The sequence below is a fragment of the Rhyacophila brunnea genome, unplaced genomic scaffold (genome assembly GCF_057557595.1).
Source record: "Rhyacophila brunnea isolate RB1 unplaced genomic scaffold, BYU_Rbru_1.0 scaffold_11, whole genome shotgun sequence".
Classification (NCBI taxonomy): Eukaryota; Metazoa; Arthropoda; class Insecta; order Trichoptera; family Rhyacophilidae; genus Rhyacophila; species Rhyacophila brunnea.
In genome coordinates, this window is record NW_028232763.1 from 36,615,269 (window position 1) to 36,636,083 (window position 20,815).

Below are 20,815 nucleotides of genomic sequence, written 5' to 3' on the forward strand. Positions count from 1 at the left end.
TGTCCTAATACTGCAAGATAAACTCCTAAAGTCTATAAAATAGGAGTACAAAACCGAAGAAGAGCTGGCTAAAAGACTCATACAGATAGATGCTCACATTGATCCAACCGATATAGCAAGCGTGCTCCACGCCCATCACTTCCGCTAAGTTCTCAATGTACACTTCCCCTCAGAAAACCACGGCAATGACACTCTGTCAAACCCAGTCCATGTTGTAGAGACTCCAGAAAACAGACCCTCAGAAGAAAACCCGATAATGGCAAACAACCCGTCTACGTCAGACACTCACCACATAGATCGTATCAATAATTCCTCATTAGATCAAGACCATGGCACTGGCATACAATCAAACCCAGGCACTCGACAACATAAATCTTCCAGACCGTCATAAGCACAGAAAAAGAAGAAACCGAAAAACAAAACCCTCCTCAAATGAGCATACCAGAACGCGAAGAAGAAAAGAATCTGACAATGCGGAAAAGAATAAAAGCGCGCAAAGAAAGGAAAAACTGAAGAATGACGCCAAAACCGAACATATAACAACACCCTTGCAATTTGGAGGCATAAACCTCTCCCGGCTTCTTCAAGAACCAAGGAAAAAAAACAATAAAATCGCAGGTTGAAGACCACAGGTTTGTATTTATTTTATTTTTCTTTATATTAACACATCTTCGTCGGAAAACGGCAATTGCCGTTTTTCGCGGATTGTCAGTCGAATGCGGGACACGGCAAAAGTCGTTTTTGTTGACTGTCGGTTGTTTGCGGGAAACGGCTTTTCACGGGTTTGCATATCGGCGTGAAATAAAAGTAGTTAACTAGTAACTAACTAACTGCCCTAATTATCGTTAGTTCTACTTCTTCGCTAGATTATAAGAATAAACAAAGAATTAACTGTCGTATAGATTTGTTTTGCTATCTCAATCTCTAGTTCAGTTTGAGTCGTTTCACGTGTCGGACTATTTTTCATATCGCTCACGCTGTTTTGTTTACTGTTTCGTATTTTATTATCTGAATAAAATATTACCATTTATAAAACGTTATACCTACAAAAATGTCTTTATATTTTAAGTACGTCAAGTTGGACTGCCCACTTTTGAAATTCAAAATTTTGAAATATCCAGTCGTTAGTGCTGCGTTAGTGCTGGTTAGTGCTGCAATATCATCATTAGTGCTGTTATATTAAAAAAGTTATAGGCAATTCAATGTGGGCAGTCCAACTTGACGTCAAGTTGGACTGCCCACTTTGTAAAAACAAATAAAATTCAAAATCCAAAATAGCCAATCGTTAGTGCTACATTAGTATTGGTTAGTGCTGCAAAAAATATCGTTATTGCCATTAAATTGCAAAAGTTATGGGCAAATCAAATTATAAAAAACGTCAAGTTGGACTGCCCACTTTTTAAAAACGAATAAAATTCAAAATCCAAAATAGCCAATCGTTAGTGCTACATTAGTATTGGTTAGTGCTGCAAAAAATATCGTTATTGCCATTAAATTGCAAAAGTTATGGGCAAATCACATTATAAAAAACGTCAAGTTGGACTGCCCACTTTTTAAAAACGAATAAAATTCCAAATCCAAAATGGCCAATCGTTAGTGCTACGCTAGTGTTAGTTAGTGCTGTAAAAATTATCGTAATTGTCATTAAATTAAAAAAGTTATGGGCAAATCAAATTATGACAAGCGTCTGGTTGGAGTGCCCACTTTTGAAAAACAAATAAAATTCAAAATCCAAAATAACCAACCGTTAGTGCTACATTAGTATTGGTTAGTGCTGCAAATATTATCGTTATTGCCATTAAATTGCAAAAGTTATGGGCAAATCAAATTATAAAAAACGTCAAGTTAGACTGCCCACTTTTTAAAAACGAATAAAATTCGAAATCCAAAATGGCCAATCGTTAGTGCTACGTTAGTGTTAGTTAGTGCTGTAAAAATAATCGTAATTGTCATTAAATTAAAAAAGTTATGGGCAAATCAAATTATGACAAGCGTCTGGTTGGAGTGCCCACTTTTGAAAAACAAATAAAATTCAAAATCCAAAATAACCAATCGTTAGTGCTACATTAGTATTGGTTAGTGCTGCAAAAAATATCGTTATTGCCATTAAATTGCAAAAGTTATGGGCAAATCAAATTATAAAAAACGTCAAGTTAGACTGCCCACTTTTTAAAAACGAATAAAATTCCAAATCCAAAATGGCCAATCGTTAGTGCTACGTTAGTGTTAGTTAGTGCTGTAAAAATTATCGTAATTGTCATTAAATTAAAAAAGTTATGGGCAAATCAAATTATGACAAGCGTCTGGTTGGAGTGCCCACTTTTGAAAAACAAATAAAATTCAAAATCCAAAATAACCAATCGTTAGTGCTACATTAGTATTGGTTAGTGCTGCAAAAAATATCGTTATTGCCATTAAATTGCAAAAGTTATGGGCAAATCAAATTATAAAAAACGTCAAGTTAGACTGCCCACTTTTTAAAAACGAATAAAATTCCAAATCCAAAATGGCCAATCGTTAGTGCTACGTTAGTGTTAGTTAGTGCTGTAAAAATTATCGTAATTGTCATTAAATTAAAAAAGTTATGGGCAAATCAAATTATGACAAGCGTCTGGTTGGAGTGCCCACTTTTGAAAAACAAATAAAATTCAAAATCCAAAATAACCAATCGTTAGTGCTACATTAGTATTGGTTAGTGCTGCAAAAATTACCGTTATTTCCATTACATTAGGTACAAAAGTTATGAGCAAATCATTTAGGTAGGCACCTACTAAAGTGAATTTTGTATGTAGATTAGAATAGATAGGTACACATTTTAGCCTGATTTCCGAAGCTGATGTTATTGAAACGTGGAGGTAGGTAACTACCTGGAAGGATCATTAGATTAAGCGTTTTCACCGGAAAATATGTACCTATGGAAGGATACGATTACCTAGAAGAATAAAGGTAGGTAATGTAGAAATTTAGAATTAACCCTGAAAATAACACAACATTCATAATTGAAGCCTGAAAATAATACAAGATAATGTAAAGTTTTATGCGCGAATATAAGTAGGTGTGCACGGGCAACAGTGGATTGTATGAGACGAAGGCATGGTGTTTTCGTTTTGTTTGAAGGTAGCAAAGGATTGTGTCCATGGCCTTTTCCGTTAATGCAGACTGCAGACACTGTTGCCAAAGATAGACATGTTCGGATACAGAATATATTGCCGATTATACAATTAATAATCGGCAGCACTACATGGTAATAGTGTATTTATATTTTGTATACTTACCTACTTTCGTGTGTTTAAATGGTACAATCAAGTTTCTCCGTAATGATATGCTAAAATAGGTAATTTGAAATAGGTAATGTTTTCACAGGAGTTTAGCAAGATTTTTTAGCGCCCGTTGCATTAACCAAACATATTACATGGTACTTCATATACCTACCTACAACTGTTGTAGGTATGCGAACTTGTGCCTAAATAAAACGAATCATAATAATATAACATAGATACTTTTACTTAACATAACTTTTATAACTACCTACAAGCGGTTAAATACCTACTGTCACTTATTATTATGACAGCACTTGATATATAACTGCATATTTTAATGTTTTCACGGAATCTTTATAAGTTTGGCCTCCAATAAATACAGAGTTTATATTTTAACTACCTAGCCTATTCATTCCTATACGGCAAAAAAATATGCCAAGAAATAACACCGCACAGTTTCGATTTTGTATGACGAAGTTCAGCTTTGGCCGGGTTAAATTATACCTAGCCCAGTGTTGCCAACCGTACTATAATTATAGTATTTGTACTATACTTTTGGTCCGCGTGTTTACGTAATTATATACATACATTTTAATACAGTTTTGTAGAAATATTATTGAGAATGACTAAATATTCACAGTGTAATTAATTATTAATAACAAAAAAAAAAACAATTAAAATTGCTACTGAGGCCAAAGAAGTTATAACATTAACGAAGATAGTATATTATAACAATGATAAAATCAAGATAAACATGAATACAATATAGACAGGTAGATCTAAGTATTCCATAATTATTATCAAAATCCAAAAATAATCCACAAAACGTCCAGTAGGTACATAATATATAGTTGGCAAATCGATGTTATTAAATTAGAAAAAAAAAATAATAAAATTAAAATAATTGAGCTGAGTACAAAAAGGGCATTTGTCAAACAACATGATTTTCCAGGAGAATTGTAAGTTTTTAGATAATATGGATTGATCTAAAAATATAAAAATAGTTTGAAAGCTTAAAATACACTTTAAATGTATGCATATATTTTTGTGTTACACTTCACCTTAAGAAACTTAAAAATACAAAAAATAGTAGTATGTGGCAACTATAAAGATTCATTAAATAAAATTAAGAAATACATTGCCACGTACATTAATAAACGTGAAATAACAGTTAGGGAAGTTGAAATTAGTTTGATTTAGTATTCTCCGCTATTTTTTTCTGAGAAACAAGAAACCTATTGGTACCTAATTATATTTTTAACAGATGACAACGTGTACTATATTTTTACCCCAAATACTATAATTTTGGAGGGCCTGTTTTATAATTCCACTTTGAAAAGATGGCAACACTGACCGAGCCTTGAAAAAGAAAGAACACACAAGTTCAGTTGTCCTGCAACGAAGAACGTTGAACCTCTTACCGCCTCTTAAGCTTTGTTCGGACTGTTCCAGTGATTTAGTTGAGTAGCGAGTGATTTTGTAAATAAACGTGTCTGAACAGACAAATTTAGTCGCTAGTTTAGTAAAATCGTTTTTCATAATTTTTGTGTTAAGCATTTGTTTTTTTTTATTAATTTTGTTTTTGTCTAAAAGTTTTTTTCAATATGCCGAGACAGGCAGCAGTTTGTGACGATGAACTAATGAAGTGTCTTGAAAAATTCAAAAACGAAATTGTTGAAGATGTTCGGAAAGTGCCTGTTCCAAAAAATGAAGTTTATTTAAGAATGTCCAAGGAATTGAACTTTAAATTGTCTACAAAAGCTTTATATAATTTGTTGAGAAAAAATAACTGTGCATTATTTGTTCAATTGGGAGGTCAGTACAGTGAACATGTTTCCACAAAACGGTTGTGCCCAATCGAAGACAGCTCTGATTCAGATTCTGTATCATTAAAATTTTAATTAAAATTATCATCGGATGTGTGGGAGCTGATCAAACCCCATAAAATTTTTGCTATAAGGAATGAACCCAATCATCCAAATTTAAAATTTCGAACGCGTACTGTACCACCAAAAGGAGTTTGGACGCACGTTCTCAACGACGAAATTTACAAACACAATAAAATTAATTGTATATGGGTATTTCGAACAGGTGCTTTTCGTTTTCTTTGCGAAGCAAAATGCAAAGAATGTGGTGCGTATTTAAAATGTGTAATAAAAGAAAACAATAAGAACTATGATGGTGACAAAATAATTTCATGTGTAATCACTGGTTACGATGTAAATTTTAAGCATACACAACAATCAAAAAGGCATTTATCTGGAATTAAAAGGATTGAAGCAGCGAAAGAATTGACTCATTAATCAGCAGTTGTGTATAAAAGACAGTTGGCGAACAATACAATGGCTTATGGTGATTTGGAACCCCCAACATTACACCCGGAACATATTTACCGACAAGTAAGATATGAACTAGCTACTGACAATCAACTGCACAGCAATGTGCTTCTATCAATCTGGCAAATGAAACACACATTGCCATTCTTAGGTGCTATCCATAATTGTGGACTTGATCCATTTTTTGTCCACTATTGGACAATATCACAAATGGACTTATATAAACAATATAAAAAAAAACTGGTCTGTACTATCACTGGATGCAACAGGGAGTCTTGTGAAAGCGATGGAACCCCAACCAAAGCCAATTGGTTACACGAGGGCAAAACGCATATTTTTATATGTAGGTGTGTTAAAAGTTAATAATATTAGCGGTACCCCTGTAATCCAAATGATCTCACAAGCACACGACACACTTTCCATTACTTTTTGGCTAGAGCAATGGATTAAATCGGGCGCTGCAATACCGGATGAGATTAGACTCGATGCATCTTCCGCGCTAATAAATTCAGTCATCAATTGCTTTACCGACTGTAATGATATTAAAGAATACATCAAAAAAAGTATAAGATATCTGTCGAATAAACAATGTGAGAGGCCAAGATGTTTCATTCGAATTGATAGGAATCATTTTATATCTTCTGTTACAAAATGGAGATGTTTTTCAGAGATAGACAAAAGATTAAAGAAATTTTACTGTCACTGTATTGGGTTATTGGTCGACGAAACATCCATAGAAAATATAAAATCTGTAATAAAAAACATTGTATTCGTTGCATTATCTACCCATGAAAATATTCAAACTGATTCAGCTAAAAAATTCCTTATATCATATGTGGCGAATGGAATTTGTAACAATTTATTACAGTATGAGGAAGACAGTCATACTGATAGTGATGATAATGATGATACTGTTAATTTTGTAAATATAGACGATAATGAATGCGAATGGTTTGAAGAATATGTGAATAATGTGAAAAGTGATATGAATAATATCGATAATAACCAGGATAATTTATATTGGCTTCCTGGCCTGGAAAAGCCATTAAAGAGCATTTGTTCTAAAATGCCGTTATGGACAGGCATCATGATACCGCTAATTAATGGCAGTAGTTGCGATCTTTCCTGCACTACTTCGAATGTGGAGAGTTATTTTAAGGATTTAAAAAATTTGACATTAAAAAATGAAAATTTGCCTATCAGGGCAGATTTGTTTTTAAGCAAACATTTATTTTCTCTGGAAGGTCAGTTGAAAATTACGTCTTCGAAATATCACACTGCTCTCGGAAGTGAAAAAAATTTTGATGATCTTCCAAAAGAAATAAGTGATGATGATTTTCCAGAAGAATCTATTTTTTCGCAAAGACCACGACCGGAAGAAAATTGGCGAGGGCAAAATGTTGTGAAACGACGAAATCGGCAATCATATTTCAATATACAACCGGATTGGAGTTCCGATACTGCAGATGTTATATCGGTGAAGCCAATTAATATTTAAAAAAACGGACATTTATTGCCAGCCATTTCATTTAAATCTAATTTAATAGCATTAGAAAATACGCGTGCCTTCGACGCAGTTGTTCATGCACTCGTGATAACTTATTTAGATGCAGAAAATTTTAATAAAAGTGTTGTGGATTCAATGAGAACTTCTAAATTAAGTGAATTAGTATACTGTGTTAGTGGAAAACAAGTAGTGTCACAAAAATACAAATTAAGGGCAAAAATTTTGGATTCCATTTTCAGTCCCTATCATTTTAGCAAAAACTTGAAAAAAATTAAATGTGTTTGTAATGTGTCTCTAATAGTTGAGAAAGTAGTGAGGCTAACATTTCCATCGTTACAAAGATCTGACAAATGTTCTAAACTTAATTGTGATGATCGGATTCACATGATTGCATTTGTTCCACTCGACTACAATATTTTAACAATTTTTGGTATAAGTAGCTTGCAAGAAGCTATAGTGTTGTCGGATGAACGAAAGAACGAAGATGAAAGAACATTGTGATGGTAAAATAACATCAATTTTTTCATGTAGTTCCGATCTTATATTTTTTGAAATATTTGGTATCAATGCTCAAGATGCAGACAATAACTACCGAGTAACTATATCCAATATACCTCTAACTTTAAGTATACTTAATAAACAATTTAAATTAAAAGCATTGATTGATTTTATTCCACCATCGCATAAAGACTGTAGTGGTCATTACGTAACCCATGTACATCGGTCTTCAGGTCAGTGGGAATCAATCGATGACCTTCAAAACAAAATCAAACTAATTTCAAATTCCCTAACTGTTATTCCACATTTATTAATGTATGTGACAATGTAATTTTTAATTTTATTTATAAATCTTCCTAGTTACCACATACTATTTTTCTTGTATTTTTAAGTTTCTTAAGGTGAAGTGTAACACAAAAATATATGCATACATTTAAAGTGTGTTTTAAGCTTTCAAACTATTTTTATATTTTTAGATCAATCCATATTATCTAAAAACTTACAATTCTCCTGGAAAATCATGTTGTTTGACAAATGCCCTTTTTGTACTCAGCTCAATTATTTTAATTTTATTATTTTTTTCTAATTTAATAACATCGATTTGCCTACTATATATCATGTAAGTACCTAGTGGACGTTTTGTTGACTATTTTTGGATTTTGATAATAATTTATTATGGAATATTTAGTTCTACCTGTCCATATTGTATTCATGTTTATCTTGATTTTATCATTGTTATAATGTACTACCTTCGTTAATGTTATAACTTCTTTGGCCTCAGTAGCATTTTTTAATTGATTATTTGTTTTTGTTAATAATAAATTATTATACTGTGAATATTTAGTTATTCTCAATAATATTTCTACAAAACTGTATTAAAATGTCTGTATATAATTACGTAAGTGCGCGGACCAAAAGTATAGTACAAATACTATAATTATAGTACGGTTGGCAACACTGGGCTAGGTATAATTTAACCCGGCCAAAGCTGAAATTCGTCATACAAAATCGAAACTTTGCGGTGTTATCATTCTCGGTAAATTTTTGCCGTAAGTATATGAATAAAAGGCTAGGACGCTAGGTAGTTAAAATATAAACTCTGTATTTTTGACACCGCCTACGTAAAGTATTGTAACTTCAAAATCGGAACTTTACAGGAGAAGTCGACTTTTTTAATGTTTTGCACCAAATTTGGGATGTTCATTGTCAATTATTATAAATTGTTTTTGTTATTATTATTGGATTTGTTTTGCATTAAAGAATATCTAATATTTTTTTGTGGTTTATTTGAAAATGCTGTTACAACATTATACTGCGGACAAGCATTTGTTCCAAGTAGGGAATCCAATCCCGAGCCAAAATCTTGATCCCGGGATTTCGGGATTACAATTTGACGATCCCGGGATTGGCATTTTTATCGATAGTTAATATTAAGGCATTTATTGTTAATATTGTGGACGTTCAATCTTGGAAATACAAAGGTTTAATGGAGTAAATAATTTTGTAATATGAATAATATTGTGAAAGTAAAACAGTTTTATTTATTTATGAAAAGGTAACAAATAAAAAATAGAAGTTCAATTAAAATATTATATTTATTATATTATGTGGAATTTTTAATTTATGGTCAACTATTTAAAAGTCTTAACGATTTTTATTTATAAAATTTCGTAGAATCAATATTGTGTTTAGTGTTTACATAATATTATATTATATGAGATTGCTATTTCTGATAGTAAAGACGTAATGAATGGGTTTGGGAGATTTAAAATAAGCAAATCATAGTTTATGACCTTTCCACTTCATAAATCTAATTAAGCCAATTATGAAACTGTCGTAAAACATATAAGATCATGATCGAATCACTTTGTTGAAAGTGGGAACCATTGTTTTTTCCAATCTCTCATTTTTATTAATTTATGTGAAAAGATAAAATGAATTGGCAACACATGGGTAATAAATCGAACTACATTCAAACTCAGCTTATTTCTAACGTAGTTATATGTTATTAAAAGTGTTTTTTCTGTCATATTATCGTTTTTTCTTATTTTATATTAATAAAATATATAATAATAATTAATAAAAAAATCAATCCATAAAGTCCAGGGATTCATAGATATCGAAAATAGTTCGGGATCCCGGGATTGGAATCTCTAGTTCCAAGTATTGTATAAAGCACATACAATAGTTTACGGCGGAACCTCTTACATACATTTAGTTGTACCTATGCATTATAATCGTCCTCATGGTTTTGGTGAAACATTGTATATGCTAGATACAATTCTATACCTAGGATTTTTTGCTTATTTAAAATCATAATACGGTAATTACACCAAAATTTTACGGCATGGGTCGTTAGATAGGTAGGTCAGAAAAAATACTCTCATTCATAAAACATACAATAAATTTAAGACCCTTATGATGTGATAAAAATTTAGCATACAGAAAAAAATAGAGAAGAAACAATTTCAATCAAAAATCCAATTCAAGGAAGTATATAAATAATGAAATAAAATTAAAAGCAAAAAAGAAAAATTACAATCACTTCAAGCCAACGTCCTTGTGAATTCTTGGTAGGTAGGTACCTAAATAATAATATGTCAACTATCAAAGTAAAATCAGACAAGAGAATATCAAAGGATTATTAGGTGGAAAGGAAGCTAGAATGTTAATGAAACTTAAAAAAATCATTCTGCAACTATGTTTTTAGTTTATAATGAATTTTCAATTGTAATATGATGCAAAAAAAGAAACATGCACAATTTAAAACATGCAACCGAAGAGATATTGTTTACACTAACATATTAATTATCAAGCTGATTTTCTTTTTATCTTACAAAAACACAAATTGCTATAGGTGTTCGTATTCGCAAATAATAAAATCAATCTTCCTCAGAATCTGCTGGTGGAAATTCAGTGGTAGGTATTAATAGGTATAAAATTACTGAAAAACTCGAGATGACGCTAAGAAATGATTCCCTGTTGCACATAGGTATTCGGTAAATCATCTGTCTTAGCCTTTGGAATTGGCAATGTTTGTGAATAAAGAACCTTTAACTATTTTTATATTTGATCAATCCATATTATCTAATAACTTACAATTCTCCTGGAAAATCATGTTGTTTGACGTTCCACAAACCAGAAGTGAACTCAATACAACTTGCCCTTTACACATTTTATTTTTATATTCCAATTTATCTACTGCTGTACTCGCAGAGGGTATAAGGATGTTTTTCGATAATAATCGATTTTTCAAACCCAAAATTTGATACCAACCATTCTAAATTTTATGATACTATCTTATCTTAAAAATCTGCATTTAAAGATTTCGTAACCGACTAGAATTTGTCAAATGCGACATATAAAAATTATGAGTTAAATACACCACATTGTAAATTGTATTATTATATTATTTAGCCCTTTTTTGTTGATTATTTTAGGATTTTGATAATAATTTATTATGGAATATTTAGTTCTACCTGTCTATATTGTATTCATGTTTATCTTGATTTTATCATTGTTATAATGTACTAATAACTTCTTTGGCCTCAGTAGCAATTTTTAATTGATTTGTTTTTTTTTTATTTTGTTAATAATAATTAATTATACCGTGAATATTTCGGTAGTCATTCTCAATAATATTTCTACAAACTGTATTAAAATGTCTGTTTATAATTACCTTTATTACTTGTTTATATCCATTAAAAATTTGATAAAATAACATTTTATTGTTTTATTATTAATTAGATGAATTTAAATAAATAAAATATTTAAATGAATAGTTGATGAATGAACGTGGTAGTAAAGAGAATCTGGATGTTTCAATGCCCGGAAAAATATGAAGCTTGCAATTTGAGATTTTTTTTTAATGTAAAGAAGATAAACTTACAATTGTAATATAATTTGAATTCGTTACAGGGTCACATCTTATTATTACATTATATTTTATGGTCATATTTGTTATTAAAATTTAGTTTATTAAATTTTCAATTTTTCGTCGTTTAGATTTTTGACTAACTCATCGTTTTAATATTTTTTATATTTATTTTATAAAAAATAAACTTGTTTTTATAATAAATATGACCATAAAATATAATGTAAATAATAAGATCTGACCCTGCAACGAATTCAAATTTTTCTACATTTTTTTACAATAATTGTAAGTTTATCTTTAAATTAAAAAAAAAACTTTTTAATGTTTTCAGATACATATTTATTAATTAATACAGTTAGGATTGTAAATTATCAAAAAAAATCTCAAATTGCAAGCTTCGTATTTTTCCGCTAAGTTCTCTGCTGACATGCCTCTCCCCCTTAAGTACCTCTTCCGATTGTAAATGCTTAGCGGCGAATTCAAAAATTCCACTTTTAATCAAAGCCGAGGACTTTTTTTCTAGGCTCGCCAAATTTTTTTTCCATTATGAAAGTATAGAACTTTGCACCAATTTTTAATACGGAAATTAAGAAATTTTAGTAGATACTTTTAGCGTATTTTTTAAGATCGAACTTAAACCTTTAAGAAAAGAATACTTACATTTTTCCGATATTCAAAATTATAGTATTTTGGACGTACTATACCTTTTTCATATCATACATAGTACGCGGCCCAAAATTATATTACAAATACTATAATTATTATAGTATTTGTACAATAATTTTGGTCCGCGTACTATGTACGATATAAAACAGGTATAGTACGCCCAAAATACTATAATTTTGAATATCGGAAAAAATATGTAAAAAGTACTAAAATTTCGATATTTTCATTCGATAAATTGGTGAAAAGTACTATAATTTCGCAATATAAGAAGATTTTGAGTACTTGGAAAAAAATTGCTCGAAAAACGTAAAAAAACCCTTGACTGGTTTAAAATGAAATTTCTTGAATTCTTCGGTAAGCATTTTTGGCCGGAAGAGGTACCTAAATAAAAAGGGGTCTCGGAGTTTCTCAAATTCTCCGTTATTTTTTTCTGAGAAACTAAAAACCTATAGTCTATACATTTTCAACACTATGACAACGGGTACTATATTTTTTTACGCGTACTATATTAGTTCTCTGAACTATAATTCCACTTTGAAAAGATGGCAACACTGACGGTTGGTAACACTGGACTAGGTATAAAATTTAACCCGGCCAAAGCTGAACTTCGTCATATAAAATTGAAACTACCTATGCGGTGTTATTTCTCGGCTTTTTTGCCGTATAGGATTGAATAGGCTAGGTAGTTAAAATATAAACTCTGTATTTATTGGAGGCTAAAATTATAAAGATTCCGTAAAAACATTAAAATATGCAGTTATATATCAAGTGCTGTCATAATAATAAGTGACAGTAGGTATTTAACCGCTTGTAGGTAGTTATAAAAGTTATGTTAAGTAAAAGTATCTATGTTATATAATTATGATTCGTTTTATTTAGGCACAAGTTCGCATACCTATAACAGTTGTAGGTAGGTGTATGAAGAACCATGTAATATGTTTGGTTAATGCAACGGGCGCTAAAAAATCTTGCTAAACTCCTGTGAAAACATTACCTATTTCAAATTACCTATTTTAGCATGTCATTACGGAGAAACTTGATTGTACCATTTAAACACACGAAAGTAGGTAAGTATACAAAATATAAATACACTATTACCATTTAGTGCTGCCGATTATTAATTGTATAATCGGCAATATATTCTGTATCCGAACATGTCTATCTTTGGCAACAGTGTCTGCAGTCTGCATTAACGGAAAAGGCCATGGACACAATCCTTTGCTACCTGCCTTCGCTGGCTTCAAATAAAACACCATCCCTTTGCCTCTTACAATCCAATGTTGCCCGTGCACACCTACTTGTATTCGCGCATAAAACTTTACATTATCTTGTATTATTTTCAGGCTTCAATAATTATGAACTAAAATCATTGAGTTTACCTTCGGAAATCAGGCTAATAATGTGTACCTTTCCATTCTAATCTCTTTTTCCTTTCAATCTATCAATTGAGCTAGGTACTTACCTGTAAGTACATAAAAACTTCACTTTAGTAGGTACCTACCTAAATGATTTGCTCATAACTTTTGTAATTTAATGGAAATAACGGTAATTTTTGCAGCACTAACCAATACTAATGTAGCACTAAGGATTGGCTATTCTGGATTTTTAATTTTATTTGTTTTTCAAAAGTGGGCTCTCCAACTAGACGCTTGTCATAATTTGATTTGCCCATAACTTTTTTAATTTAATGGCAATTACGAGAATTTTTACAGCACTAACTAACACTAACGTAGCACTAACGATTGTTTATTTTGGATTTGGAATATTATTCGTTTTTAAAAAGTAGGCAGTCAAACTTGACGTTTTTATAATTTGATTTGCCCATAACTTTTGCAATTTAATGGCAATAACGATAATTTTTGCAGCACTAACCAATACTAATGTAGCACCAACGATTGGTTATTTTGGATTTTATTTGTTTTTCAAAAGAAGGCACTCCAACTAGACGCTTGTCATAATTTGATTTGCCCATAACTTTTTTAATTAAATGGCAATTACGATAATTTTTACAGCACTAACTAACACTAACGTAGCACTAACGATTGGCTATTTTGGATTTGGAATTTTATTCGTTTTTAAAAAGTGGGCAGTCCAACTTGACGTTTTTTATAATTTGATTTGCCCATAACTTTTGCAATGTAATGGCAATAACGATAATTTTTGCAGCACTAACCAATACTAATGTAGCACTAACGATTGGTTATGTTGGATTTTGAATTTTATTTGTTTTTCAAAAGTGGGCACTCCAACTAGACGCTTGTCATAATTTGATTTGCCCATAACTTTTTTAATTTAATGGCAATTACGATAATTTTTGCAGCACTAACCAATACTAATGTAGCACTAACGATTGGTTATTTTGGATTTTGAATTTTATTTGTTTTTCAAAAGTGGGCACTCCAACCAGACGCTTGTCATAATTTGATTTGCCCATAACTTTTTTAATTTAATGACAATTACGATAATTTTTACAGCACTAACTAACACTAACGTAGCACTAACGATTGGTTATTTTGGATTTGGAATATTATTCGTTTTAAAAAAGTGGGCAGTCCAACTTGACGTTTTTTATAATTTGATTTGCCCATAACTTTTGCAATGTAATGGCAATAACGATAATTTTTGCAGCACTAACCAATACTAATGTAGCACTAACGATTGGTTATGTTGGATTTTGAATTTTATTTGTTTTTCAAAAGTGGGCACTCCAACTAGACGCTTGTCATAATTTGATTTGCCCATAACTTTTTTAATTTAATGGCAATTACGATAATTTTTGCAGCACTAACCAATACTAATGTAGCACTAACGATTGGTTATTTTGGATTTTGAATTTTATTTGTTTTTCAAAAGTGGGCACTCCAACCAGACGCTTGTCATAATTTGATTTGCCCATTACTTTTTTAATTTAATGACAATTACGATAATTTTTACAGCACTAACTAACACTAACGTAGCACTAACGATTGGCTATTTTGGATTTGGAATATTATTCATTTTAAAAAAGTGGGCAGTCCAACTTGACGTTTTTTATAATTTGATTTGCCCATAACTTTTGCAATGTAATGGCAATAACGATAATTTTTGCAGCACTAACCAATACTAATGTAGCACTAACGATTGGTTATGTTGGATTTTGAATTTTATTTGTTTTTCAAAAGTGGGCACTCCAACTAGACGCTTGTCATAATTTGATTTGCCCATAACTTTTTTAATTTAATGGCAATTACGATAATTTTTGCAGCACTAACCAATACTAATGTAGCACTAACGATTGGTTATTTTGGATTTTGAATTTTATTTGTTTTTCAAAAGTGTGCACTCCAACCAGACGCTTGTCATAATTTGATTTGCCCATAACTTTTTTTAATTTAATGACATTTACGATAATTTTTACAGCACTAACTAACACTAACGTAGCACTAACGATTGGCTATTTTGGATTTGGAATATTATTCGTTTTTAAAAAGTGGGCAGTCCAACTTGACGTTTTTTATAATTTGATTTGCCCATAACTTTTGAAGAATTTAATGGCAATAACGATAATTTTTGCAGCACTAACCAATACTAATGTAGCACTAACGATTGGCTATTTTGGATTTTGAATTTTATTTGTTTTTACAAAGTGGGCAGTCCAACTTGACGTCAAGTTGGACTGCCCACATTGAATTGCCTATAACTTTTTTAATATAACAGCACTAATGATGATATTGCAGCACTAACCAGCACTAACGCAGCACTAACGACTGGCTATTTCAAAATTTTGAATTTCAAAAGTGGGCAGTCCAACTTGACGGACATTTATATTTTGTACTTATCTATTATTTCACATGCGAATGATCATTTTTCAGTTATTTCTAATTTTGTTTTCAATATACAAGTTCTATAACCACATTCATCAAAAAATCTGACATTTATTGTGTACTTAAGTGTTATTTTAATTTGTAATGAAGTTTTTTATGTGATATTTTAGTAGAATGTGATTGCTTCGATGTATTTAGTTTTGTTATAAATAGACAACATTTCATTGAATATCACTTACTTAGTGTTTTGTGAGTTATTTTACACGTGTTTTTTGACGATTTGTAATCAAAATGGATGAGCATTTGATGCAGCATTCGGATGACTTGATTGAAGTGCTTGTGGAAACAATCGAATCTGAAGACGAACCGAGTGACGACGAAAACAATATTGAAGATTGTGATGATGATATTCCTGCAGACATTTTAAATGGTATTGAAAGACCATCATTTTCATGGCAATCGGACCCATTTGATCCTCGTATCTTTTCATTTGATTCAAATATTTCAGGAGGCAAATCAGATTTGTTATATATATACGGGAAAACAAACAGAGATCGACAACCGAAACTATATTGGCATATCAGGAAATGTGGCCACTTTACTGAAGCCATATTTGAATATGGGCCATACGTTATATATTGATAACTGGTATAGTAGTCCAACAATGTTCAAATTTTTGCATGAAAATTTGTTCAATAAATTTAATTAAAAACCATCGCTCCATACACCACCCGGAATGGTGGAAGCTAATCCACTATTGTGGGATTGTTACAATGACTGATTACAAAAACAGGGTCAAAAGAAATGCTGCTTGGGTCCAAATCGTACAAGATTTGGGCCTTGAAAGCAGTTGATACTAGGTGGATGATGCCACACGAAAATGGCAGAGTTTGCATTGCCAATACAAAGACTACAAAAATAAAGAAAAGGCGTCAAAGAGTGGCCAAGGGATCAGCGACAGGTACCACGTGAGATGGAAGTTTTTCCGCCTCCTGAGTTCCTTGACTGCGGACACTTTAAATATAATTTATATTATATTTAAATTTCTATGTCTAATACTTTAGTAAACTCATTTACTTTCTACAGGTACTCGTCACCTGGACTACCCATGCGAAAAAACTGCACACATAAAAAAACACTTGTGTCTCAGTGTCTCACATTGACATTGAATAATGTTTTTGAATTCCATCAAAACTTTTATAAAAGAACTTCCAAGATTGAACAAGATAATTTCATATTGAAAAATATCGAGAAAGAAGAAATCAAAGGAAAGCGTCCGAGAACACAATCACGCAATCCAAAAGAATTCACAATAAAGCACTTTATACCAAAAAAAAAATGGAAAACGAAAAGTTTCAGTGTGTGGTGCCTTTTTATAGGCATTTTAAGGATACAATTTGGACGAGTTCAAGGCGTGGCTAAAAGGCATTGGGCCACAGGCATCTCAGCTCTAGAGAATCGCGGTGAAGATAAGAAAAAATTTGCGTTTGCATCGAAAAGAGAAGCTGTGCAAAATTTTATCAAAACGTTTAAACCATTAGACTTGCTTTTCCCTCCACCACCCGCCACGTCTCCACACCCGTTATGCAGGCGTATACCGTGGCGTAACGAACGATGGGCGCTGTTCAAATTTGTGCCGAAAGTGTCCCAGGAGCAACTTCCCAAGACCTTGGTTGGCGTGAACCATTAGACTCACATTATTGCCGTAGCCAAATAAAGAAACGCATATATTTACGTCCTGATCTCAACATCAAAAAGATGTTTTTGATGTATAATGACCAGTGTCTACCGGAATTAAACGGTTTATTCAGTAACATATTCAACAATAAATTCAATATTGGCTTTGGTAGCCCCAGACAAGATGTTTACGTATAACTGATTTCAATCCTGAGCCTGTCCAACTGGGTGCCTATGTGAAAGAGGCACTCCCTCATATTCTTTTCACCAGCCTTAGGGGGGGGGGGGTGTAGGATGATGCGCTGGACTTTTCGCTTGGCTCAAAAACATTATTACCTACTCACTAGGTACCTAGTAGGCTAGCAGGTATAATTTTAAAATATTTCTTTGCAAAGTACATCGCTGGAGTTATTATGGTAATATTAATTGGCTTTAAAATTACAGCTTGCTTGTATGTTAAAAATTGAATTTTAATAATCTGTTTTCACTACATTATTTTGAAACCTGTGGAAGATGTCATCCACCGTGCCATGAAGCGGAAACATAATCGCATCATTTTGGACCAACAGGTGGAGCTCCCGGCGGAAGGAGAGGCAGAAATAGAGAAGCGAATGAAGTTTACTAACTTCGAAACAAGATGCGTGAGTCACTATTTTAAATCACCATTGGCCTTATTTATTATTAATATTTATTGGCTTTAAAATTACAGCTTGCTTGTATGTTTAAAATTGAATAAGTAGGTATAAAATTTATAATTACGCTAGGTTTTACTTTGCTTGCTTCTAGAATTAATGTAATGAAGAAACCAAACTTTGTACCATGTCGTAGCGATTCTAATTATGCACAAAACTCTTTTATTCGGAGTTCTTGTTTAAATTATAATATGTATTTCTCCACCGTTGATCCTTTTAATAATTCACCTATTTCATTTAACCCATCGCGCCCTTGTTGACAAAGTACTTCTGGACAATCGGCGCCAATTTGACGCCGCTGTGACAGACCGCAGTAAATGATATATCCACTCGACCACCGCACCGCCAAACCCAGACCACATTGAAGAGACTCTAGAAAATGAGACCACAGATGAAAACCCGTTAATATCGGACAGTCATCTCACAGATTACGAGGTCCGTGTCGTAATACTGCAAGATAAACTCCTTAAGGACTATAAAAGAGGACTACAAAACCAAAGAAGAGCGGGCTAAAAGACTTATACAGATAGATGCTCACATTGATCCAACCGATATAGCATGCGTGCTCCACGCCAATCACTTCCACCAAGTTCTCAATGTACACTTCCCCTCAGAAAACCACAGCAATGACACTCTGTCAAACCGAGTCCATGTTGTAGAGACTCCAGAAAACGGACCCTCAGAAGAGAACCCGATAATGGCAAACAACCCGTCTACGTCAGACACTCATCACATAGACCACAAAGATCGTATCAATAATTCCTCATTAGATCAAGACCATGGCACTGGCATACAATCAAACCCAGGCAACATATATCTTCTAGACCGCCAAAAGCACAGAAAAAGAAGAAACCCAAAAACAAAAGCCTCCTCAAATGAGGATACCAGAACGCGAAGAAGAAAAGAATCGGACGATGCGGAAAAGAATAAAAGCGCGCGAAGAAAGGAAAAACTGAAGAATGACGCCAAAACCGAACTTATAACAACACCCTTGCAATTTGGAGGCATAAACCTCTCCCGGCCCTCTTCAAGAACCGAGGGAAAAAAACAATAAAATCGCAGGTTGAAGACCACAGGTTTGTATTTTTTTTATTTTTCTTTATATTAATATATATCTATGAAGCATTCGTATTTAAATCACTAGACGTCAAAGTGATGTCTCTCTTTGTTTACTAATAAGGGAATTCCAAAATGGCCGCCACTTTGGAATGTAATTAACGCGGGCGCCTGATTCGAGATTGTAAAAATAAGATGTTATAAAAAAATTCAGTCGCCGGAAAAGCGACCGAGAATTCCACGTAACTCAAAAGTAAAAATTTACATACTAAAATCCGAGCCGCGAAGTTCTCCGTACAAAGATTGAGACTAGCCCAGGTGCCCCATAACCGAGGACTATCAAGTCAAAGTCCAATTAAAAGACAAAGGTGGTCTTTCATACCTGTCTAAGGATGTGATCGACATCTGTTTGAAGACAGAATCCGCCATTCGCATTCTGAGGTCAGATAATAGAAACCAAATACTAGTCCCGAAAAGAAATACGCTTGAGATTGAAAATAAAGTTTTGAAAACATTTTTACACCAGGTGATGGTATCCCTCGGGGTACCACCGCAATGCAGCTGACCGAATTATCGGTTTTCCCAAAGAAAAACCACAGCCTGCCGCAACCTACGTCCACTTATTCCAAGGGAACCACCACAGCCTACGACCACCCTTCGCTGCTCTCGCAACCCTCAGATAATAAAAAGTAATAATCCATATCGCCGAAATTGCATTTATAACTCATTGCCAATTAAGTAAATGTAAATGCGTTCGCCTTGCCATACTATCGTAGTCTCATTAAACATATTTCGTAGCCGCCTCCTTATTCTAATTTAACTTATTCACGTCATAATAATTAAACGTAGAATCATTGAAATATGTTTAATATTCATTCAATTACAGCATAGCAGCGTAAGAGAAAATACTTTTCAGCGCCACCTTCGTCCATATGAAATTGTTCGCGAGCCAAAGCACGTTAAATACAAGAATATGTCGCTAGTGACATCTATGGAAATAATTCGAAATTCGATTCTGCCACTCATTTATTAAAAATGAGCGATAGTTTTATACAGTAGAGAAGATTTCTACATTACTGATGGAGCATTATCGATACTTCAACTTTTCATGAATAATAATTTACTGGAAGTATTTAGCGAAAGTGTTACCCTATTAAAAATAATTTGTACAAGCGTTGTTTCTCAACTTTAAAGAGGGTTAAGTCATTTTTGAGAAATACCATATTGAAAAAAATGACTTTTGATATACGTTTAATCGGAATAGTAGAAGCTAATCCACTATTGTGGGATTGTACAATGACCGATTACAAAAACAGGGTCAAAAGAAATGCTGCTCGAATCCAAATCATACAAGATTTGGGCCTTGAAAGCAGTTGTTACTAGGTGGATGATGCCACACAAAAATGGCCGAGTTTGCGTTGCCAATACAAGGACTACAAAAATAAA

At 32.5% G+C, this 20,815-nt stretch overlaps 1 long non-coding RNA gene across 1 annotated transcript; it reads right to left on the bottom strand.

Annotated features, from left to right (window-relative positions):
* Positions 1 to 657: 657 nt before the first annotated feature.
* On the bottom strand, positions 658 to 20,377 carry LOC147078697 (uncharacterized). Its single transcript, XR_015072205.1, has 3 exons — positions 19,734 to 20,377; positions 15,941 to 16,936; positions 658 to 1,055 (listed from the first exon to the last, which is right to left on the bottom strand). It is a non-coding gene; the product is annotated as an uncharacterized LOC147078697 (long non-coding RNA).
* Between the last annotated feature and the right edge of the window lie 438 nt (positions 20,378 to 20,815).